This window comes from Cajanus cajan, chromosome 1, assembly GCF_000230855.2.
Source record: "Cajanus cajan strain Asha chromosome 1, NIPB_CcT2T_4, whole genome shotgun sequence".
NCBI classification, from domain to species: domain Eukaryota; kingdom Viridiplantae; phylum Streptophyta; class Magnoliopsida; order Fabales; family Fabaceae; genus Cajanus; species Cajanus cajan.
In genome coordinates, this window is record NC_138517.1 from 54,631,302 (window position 1) to 54,641,068 (window position 9,767).

Sequence of the window (9,767 nt, forward strand, 5' to 3'; positions counted from 1 at the left end):
GTTGAATTCATCTACTACGACCGAGAACAAATGGCCGTCAACCAAACATCTTGTATAGTAAATTTCCATTGCCATTCCAAACCTAGAGCCGAAGCTCTGATACCAAATGATAAGATTCCCAATTGCACAAGGGTTGAAGAATGATCTTTTGGGTTCAATCTTGGACTTAATTTTTGGAATGTAGGAAAAGAAATTAGATGCTAGAAATGGAGGGAAGGAAACGGTAAAGGAATGGAGGAAGAATCACTCTTCCAAGGAAGGCTTCATACAAAGAATTGTGGATGATCCTTTGATATGCCCAAATTCTTGAATCACTCAAGAACAATTAGAGAATCACTCTCACTTAGTTTTTTTTTATTAAAACTCAAATTCTTGTCTATCTTTTATTCATTCCAGTGGGCAGCTTATAAGCTTACAACCAAGACCTTTCACTTACATTAGTGGGAAATTAATGGACTCCACTAAGCCTATCAATTATGACCACTAATGACAAAACATTAAAAAAAATCACTGTAGTGGGCAATTGTTGAACTCCACTAAGCCTAACAATTATGACCACTAATGACAAAACATTAAAAACACATGCTAAATTCGTGCACCCTTTGGTAAGCCTCATGGCTGATTCATCCCAAAGGTTTTGGACCTTATTTAACTAAAAACAACTTGCCTAATAACTAGCCCAATAAGTGGTGCAGCCCAAACAAGAGTTAGCAGCCACTTTAACAAGAGTTTTAGGCCTTTATTTACTAATTACAAGTACTAAAAACACCCACTAAGAAAACCCTAGTCATTGGTCCTCCAAGTCCTTTGAGTGCTCCCATCAGATTCACATCATACCCTCCTTCTTTGAAAAGATTCGTCCCGAATCTTAAAACTTTATTTACTAATTACAAGTACTAAAAACACCCACTAAGAAAACCCTAGTCATTGGTCCTCCAAGTCCTTTGAGTGCTCCCATCAGATTCACATCAATAGATACCGTCGTTTAGATGATTTCCATTTACCCGACGACCAACATGAGATTATTAGATTAATCTCTGAACCAGTTGGTAGACAGCTTCTAAGTACCCAAAGAAGATATGTTCACCTAGGACTTATCACTATAGGGATTAGAACCTTGACCAGATCCTTCGTAGGAGCCAAAGCCTTCCTTGTCCTTTTTGACCGAAGGTTTAGGGATAATAATTCCCAGGCTATTATAGGGATAGTTGAAGTTGACCTCAACCAACCTGTTTCCCTTATATACATAGCTCCTAACTTTACAATGAATCTTGCTGATTTTATTCAAAACATAAATCTGGAAGTACAAACAAGAGGTTTTGGAGAGAATTTTGAAGGAAATAATCTCCACTTAGACATAACCTTTATAGGAAGAATAAGTGATCATATATCTCCCAGATATAGGATTAATACAAATCCATTAATTACCTCTCTAGGATCAAATGGAATACAATTTCTTCCACCACAAATCTTTGAATCTAGAAGAAACCAAGGAATTGAATGGCAAACCCACCTTAATTCTGGATCTACTAGAACTGCTATTACAGCACCACAAACAGCCATCATGACAAACCGAAGAAACAATCTTTCCATTAGGTTTGTAGATTATGATGACATAGTTGAACATAATCCCGAAGAAGAAGAACCTCCTAGAAATTCTTTCACGAATTTATGGACAAGATATTCATATATTCCGGATTATACTCAAAACAAAGAAGAGAGTCCTTTAAGAAAAAGTCAGCTCTCAGAAAAATTGCTCCTCGCAGTTGAAAAATGGGAAAAACAAAAGGAAGTTGTTTCCCAAAGCTATAAAAATGAAATCTCTGATTCAGAAGATGAGGAAGATGATTTTATTTTTAGACAAAAACTTTTTTCACAACTAAGTGAAGAATGTGATGAAGAACAAATTATCCTCAAGGAAATCGAGGAAGATTCTGATCTAGAAAACTGGTTGGAAAATGACAAAAATTTCAAAAATAAATTGGTTTTTGAAAATGAAGAAACTATTTCTGTAATTTCTGAACCAGTTTCAGAGATCCAATCTTACAAAGGTCTGATGGGAGATAGTTACAATGGTAGTAGTGTTACAAACCAAATACACCATTTTGACTACAGTACCGAAGATTACAACCTAGGATTCATCCCTAGAGAACAAATAGTTACTCCTACAGACTTCTCCATAGGAGACAACATAAAATCAAAAGGAAAGAGATTGCCTATAGAACCCAATTTTATTATGCCATCTCTTCTCTTAAACATAGGAAGTGTTGACCCTCAACTCTTACCTAATTACATAGAACAGTGGACTTCAGCTGTTATAAGAGATTATAGGATTCATCATGAAAATCATGTGTCCAATAGTCAAGATATGATTGCCCGAGCAGAGACTTATCTTGGAGCTATAGCTAGAGCTTGCTGGGAATCATTTAAACAAACTTTTCCTGACCAGGTCAAAACTAATTTGATCGACCCAGGACCAAATATCTACAATTTTTGTAGTATTATACAAAGAATCTTTACAGCCCAGTCTGTAAATGATGGCAATACAATTAGACAAAGAATTTACCTTGGTAATCTGGAAAGACTTTCCATAAGTTACTTTGGTAAAATAAAAGAATTTACCCAGGATTACTTAATGTATGCTTCCATAGCTGGAGGTTTTACAGATAAAAATTTAGGAGAAAAATTATTCCTAAAACTTCTTGGAAAATTAGGACAAAAAATCAGAGATAGCTGGAAAGATGACCAGATAGACCCTGTCATGAATAATCTAGCCGTCAGAATACAACACATCATGAAAGTGATGGAAGATACTTGCACAAACATTGCCATTAACAAGCAAATAAAAATGGCAGACACTGATATCTGCAAGCAGATATACACACCTCAACAATACCACAAAGAGGTTAGAAGAAAGAAACCTCAACAAAGGTATTCTCCTACCCCTAGAACAAACAATACTAGGAAGAAACAACAAACCCGTAGGTACTCCATTAGAGCTTCTAGTGCTAGAAAACCTACTTTGAACAAAGACAGACATGTCAGAAAGATAAAAAACAACAAAACATACACTAAGCAATTAGAATGTTTTGCTTGTCATCAAACTGGTCACTACTCTTGTGACTGTCCTAACAAAGCCAATCTCTTTACTAGAGATGCTGAATTAATAAAAAGTTGTAGGATGAACCTCATTCCTATAGATGAAATAGTTTCTACAGACTCTGAAATATATTCAGTAGTTAGCTGGTCTGACTATACTTCAGATGAAGAAGAAACCAATAAAGATTACAAAATTATAAATGATTTTACAAAAAATGAGTATAATCATTTATATCCCCCAATAAATGAAAAATATAACAAATATGGCGAAATCCTTGATGATCTAGGATATAGCCTGATGAATATCAATGAAGGACAAACTATTTGTAATCATGAAATTCAATTTTTTGCAGGACCAGAACATATTGAGTGTTATCATTGCAAAAGATTTTTTCACCAAACTTTGAGAGCACATTGCCCTCTTTGTTACAAAAATTTTTGTAAAAATTGTTTAGAAGTTCTTCATAAAATAAAATTTCCTGGAAACGACAATAAGGAAATAAACAATTTAGACAACAAATTGGTTAATAACCGCTTATCTGTATTAGAAACTAGACTAAACCAGATTGAAAAAACGGTTGATTTTCTCTATGAAAATTTTGAAAACCAAAACAAAAGTTCTAGTTACGAAGAAGGCCAACCAAGTTGCCTAATGGCTTTACAAAACAAAGATTGTATTCCAATCATTTGTAATAAAAAGCCTAATACCAGTCTTCATATTTTGATAAAAATAAATTTTCCTAAAATTGAAAAAAATGATAAAACTGAACTTGTAATTCAAGCCCTTGTTGATACAGGAGCTTCTTTTACATGTCTATGCGAAAGCATTGTTCCTAAACAAAACATTTTCTTAAGTGAAAAGACTACTAAAACTAGGACAATGTCTGGAGATGTTATCATCAATAATAAAGAAACCAAAAATTTCTCAATAAAACTTTCTACCAATTGCGATATTTTTGGAACAAAAATTTTTATGGCACGAGCAGATGTTATCAACCTGAAACCTGTTGGTGAAAAAATGATTTTAGGCCTTGATTTTATTATCTCTGAAAACAGGTCTATAACCATAACAAAAGATTACTTGATTATTTCTAATCAAGCCCAAATGTCACCCATTTTAGACGAAATCTCATTAGAGTTACGAGCTAAGCGTGGTGATACCCCCTCAATAAAAGAAAAAACTACTGAGTGTCCGTGTGAGATAACCGGTAGTTGTAAAATAAAAGAAGCCAAAATTCAAGACAAAAATTACAAAAACTCGGAAATTCTTGACACAATTGAGGATGTTGAGAATTTCTACGAATTGGCTCTAACACAAACCAATATTGACTGTTATAACTGCATTAAGATTAATAAGGTTATAACTTTTGACAATATCCAACAAATTATTGACAGATTAAACAAATCCAGTATAATAGGAGAAGATCCTACTAGATATTGGGAAAAAGATCCTGTCATTTGCAAATTAGATATTATAAACCATGATTTTATAATAAAAACAAAAGATATTCCTTACGGGAACTTCGAACAAGAAGAATGTAGAATTCATATAAAAGCACTACTTGATCTTAAGGTTATTAAGCCTAGTACAAGCCCACATAGAAGCCCAGCTTTTATTGTTAATAAACACTCCAAACAGAAAAGGGGTAAAACAAGGATGGTTTATAATTATAAACATCTTAATGATAATACTCATATAGACGGTTATACTATACCATCAAAAGATGTTTTAATAAATAGAATCCAGAAAGCAAAATGGTTTTCGAAATTCGATTTAAAATCAGGATTTCATCAGGTAAAGATGCACCCCGATTCAATAAAATGGACTGCTTTTTCCTGCTCTGAAGGTCTTTTCGAATGGAAAGTTATGCCTTTTGGTTTGAAATACATATTTAATTTGTTAGAATGATGATCTGAGAGAGAGAACGAAATTATAGAAATGTGCCTGTAAGCTAGGTTTTGGAAAAATTAGAAGATTCATCAATACATACATAATCTAATTAGAATATTTCTGTTAAGCTAGGTTTTGGAAAAATTAGAATATTCCCATTAAATATGAATTTCTATAATTTTTCCTGTATCATCATTCTAATCCTCAATACATAAAGAATCTAATGGAATATTCTAATTTTTCCAAAACCTAGCTTAGAGGCACTTTTCTATAATTTCGTTCTCTCTTTCAGATCATCATTCTTACAATTTAAATATGTATTTCTAATCCTTAATACATACAGAATCTAATGAAATCATATTTAATTTTCCCATACATATTCTGCATGTATTGAGGATTAGAAATACATATGAAATTGAATATTCTATTTTTTCCAAAACCTAGCTTACAAGCACTTTTCTATAATTTCGTTCTCTCTCTCAGTTTGTGTTTCTAATCCTCAATACATACAGTATCTAATGAGAATATTTCTATAATTTCGTTCTCTCTCTCAGATCATCATTCTTATTTAATTTGTAAGAATGATGAACTGAGAGAGATTATAGATTCTTTATGTATTGAGGATTAGAAATACATATTAACTTTGTAAGAAAGATTCCCATTAGGTAAGATCATCATTCTTAGATTTAAATTATATTCTAATAGCTTAATTTTCCCATACATATGTATTTCTAAACCTCAATACATACAGAATCTAATGAGAATATTCTAATTTTTCCAAAACCTTGCTTAGAGGCACTGTTCTATAATTTCGTTCTCTCTCTCAGATCATCATTCTTACAAATTAAATATGTATTTCTAATCCTCAATACATAAAGAATCTAATGGGAATACATATAGAATCTAATGGGAATATTCTAATTTTTCCAAAACCTAGCTTACAGGCACTTTTCTATAATTTCTATCTCTCTCTCTCAGTTCATCATTCTTACAAATTAGAAATACTTATGGAAAAATTAGAATCTTTCTATTTGCGAAATTGATGATCCCATTAGACTCTTTATGTTTTGAGGAATAGAAATACATATTTAATTTGTAAGAATGAAGAACTGAGAGAGAAAGAAATTATGGAAAAATTTGAACATTCATAATTTCTTTCTCTCTCTTAGTTCATCATTCTAACAAATTAAATTTGTATTTCTAATCCTCAATACATACAGAATCTAATGGGAATCTTCTAATTTTTCCAAAACCTAGCTTACAGGCACTTTTCTATAATTTCGTTCTCTCTCTCAGTTCATCATTCTAACTGATGTGAATCAAGAAGAAGCAATAATGGACTAGGAATTTAAGTAGTTTGGGACTGAATAATTAATAAGTTCATTATCTTATTTTTAATGTAATTTTCGTTTTATTTTATTTTATTAAATAAATATGATAGGTTGCCTTGCCTTTTAGGTTGCTAAGGGGAAATAAATGCTAGTGGGAATTTATTGCTTAGTTAGTGGGCTAGTGAAGAGTCAATATTAAGTGTTAGTGGGAATTTATGTCATCTTGCCCATCTAAGCTTATAAATAGGAACCATTTGTAAAAGTTTGGGGAGAAAATGAATTATTCAGAATTTGGATATTTTTCCAATTGAGAGGATTTTCTCTCTCTAGGTTCTTAGGAACTACTTTTGATTCTTATCCTTGAATTTCCTAATTCAAAGTGGCGAATCTTCTTCAACTTATCAATCTTTAGGGATTGTGGCGTTGTTCTTCCATTTCTTACCTCAATCCATATTTTTTTCTTTTAATTTCTTAATTATGAGCTTTCCAACCTAGATAAATCCGTAAAACGAATCCATCCCTCTCTCAGTTTTCCAAAACCTAGCTTACAGACACTTTTCTATAATTTCGTTCTCTCTCTCAGATCATCATTCTTACAAATTAAATATGTATTCTAAATATTCTTACAGGCTAGGTTTTGGAAAAATTAGAATATTCCCATTAGATTCTGTATGTATTGAGGATTAGAAATACAAATTTAATTTGTAAGAATGATGATCTGAGAGAGAGAATGAAATTATAGAAAAGTGCCTGTAAGCTAGGTTTTGGAAAAATTAGAATATTCCCATTTGATTCTGTAAGCTAGGTTTTGGAAGAATTAGAAGATTCCCATTAGAAATACATATGTATTTAATTTCCTCAATACCAAAACCTAGCTTACAGGCACTTTTCTATAATTTCAATCTCTCTCTCAGTTCATCATTCTAACAAATTAAATTTGTATTTCTAATCCTCAATACATACAGAATCTAATGGGAATGTTCTAATTTTTCCAAAACCTAGCTTACATGCACTTTTCTATAATTTCGTTCTCTCTCTGAGATCATCATTCTTACAAATTAAATATGTAATTCTAATCCTCAATACATACAGAATCTAATGGGAATATTCTAATTTTTCCAAAACCTAGCTTACAGGAACTTTTCTATAATTTCGTTCTCTCTCTCAGTTCATCATTCTAACAAATTAAATTTGTATTTCTAATCCTCAATACATAAAGAATCTAATGGGATATTCTAATTTTTCCAAAACCTAGCTTACAGGCACTTTTCTATAATTTCGTTCTCTCTCTCAGTTCTTCATTCTAACAAACTAAATTTGTATTTCTAATCCTCAATACATACAGAATCTAATGGGAATATTCTAATTTTTCCAAAACCTAGCTTACAGGAACTTTTCTATAATTTCGTTCTCTCTCTCAGTTCATCATTCTAACAAATTAAATTTGTATTTCTAATCCTCAATACATAAAGAATCTAATGGGATATTCTAATTTTTCCAAAACCTAGCTTACAGGCAGTTGTCTATAATTTCGTTCTCTCTCTCAGTTCATCATTCTTAAAAATTTAATATGTATTTCTAATCCTCAATACATCAAGAATCTAATGGAATATTCTAATTTTTCCAATACCTAGCTTACAGGCAGTTGCCTATAATTTCGTTCTCTCTCTCAGATCATCATTCTTACAAATTAAATATGTATTCCTAATCCTAAATACATACAGTATCTATTGGGAATATTCTAATTTTTCCAAAACCTAGCTTACAAACACTTTTCTATAATTTCGTTCTCTCTCTCAGATCATCATTCTTACAAATGAAATATGTATTCCTAATCCTCAATACATACAGTATCTAATGGGAATATTCTATTTTTTCCAAAACCTAGCTTACAAGCACTTTTCTATAATTTCGTTCTCTCTCTCAGATCATCATTCTTACAAATTAAATATGTATTCCTAATCCTCAATACGTACAATATCTAATGCCGAATTTCTATAATTTAATATGTAATTAGAAATACATATTTAAATTGTAAGAATGATGATCTAAGAGAGAGAACGAAATTCTAATGGGATCATCAATTTCTCAAACAGAAATATTCTAATTTTTCTAAAACCGTGCTTACAGGCACTTTTCTATAGTTTCGTTCTCTCTCCTAGATCATCATTCTTACAAATTAAATATGTATTTCTAATCCTCAATACATACAAAATCTAATGGGAATATTCTAATTTTTCCAATACCTAGCTTACAGGCATCATTCTTAGAAATTAAATATGTATTTCTGTTCCTCAATACATACAGTATCTAATGGGAATCTTCTAATTTTTGCAAAACCTAGCTTACAGGCACTTTTCTAGACTTTCGTTATCTCTCTCAGTTCATCATTCTTACAAAATTAAATATGTATTTTTAATCCTCAATACATACAGAATCTAATGGAATATTCTAATTTTTCCAAAACCTAGCTTATAGGCACTTTTCTGTAATTTCATTCTCTCTCTCAGTTCATCATTCTTACAAATTAAATGTGTATATCTAATCCTCAATACATATTTAATTTGTAAGAATGATTATCTGAGAGAGAGAACGAAATTATAGAAAAGTCCTGTAAGCTAGGTTTTGGAAAAATTAGAATATTCCCATTAGATTCTGTATGTATTTGAGGATTAGAAATACATATTTAATTTTCAAGAATGACGAACTGAGAGAGAGAACAAAATTATAGAAAAGTGCCTGTAAGTTAGGTTTTGGAAAAATTGATGATCCCATTAGATTCTGTATGTATTGAGGATTAGAAATACATATTTAATTTGTAAGAATGATTTTCTGAGAGAGAGAACGAAATTATAGAAAAGTGCCTGTAAGCTAGGTTTTGGAAAAATTAGAAGATTCCCATTAGATTCTGTATGTATTGAGGATTAGAAATATGTAATAATTTCTAAGAATGATGATCTGAGAGAGAGAACGAAATTATAGAAAAGTGCCTGTAAGCTAGGTTTTGGAAAAATTAGAATATTCCCATTAGATTCTGTATGTATTGAGGATTAGAAATACATATTTAATTTGAAAGAATGATGATTTGAGAGAGAGAACGAAATTCTAGAAAAGTGCCTGTAAGCTAGGTTTTAGAAAAATTAGAATATTCCCATTATATTCTTTATGTATTGAGGATCAGAAATACAAACTGAGAGAGAGAACGAAATTATAGAAAAGTGCCTGTAAGCTAGGTTTTGGAAAAATTAGAATATTCCCATTAGATTCTGTATGTATTGAGGATTAGAAATACTGGAAATACATATTTAATTTGTAAGAATGATGATCTGAGAGAGAAAACGAAATTATAGATAAGTGCCTGTAAGCTAGGTTTTGGAAAAATTAGAATATTCCCATTAGATTCTGTATGTATTGAGGATTAGAAATACATATTTAATTTTCCTGTA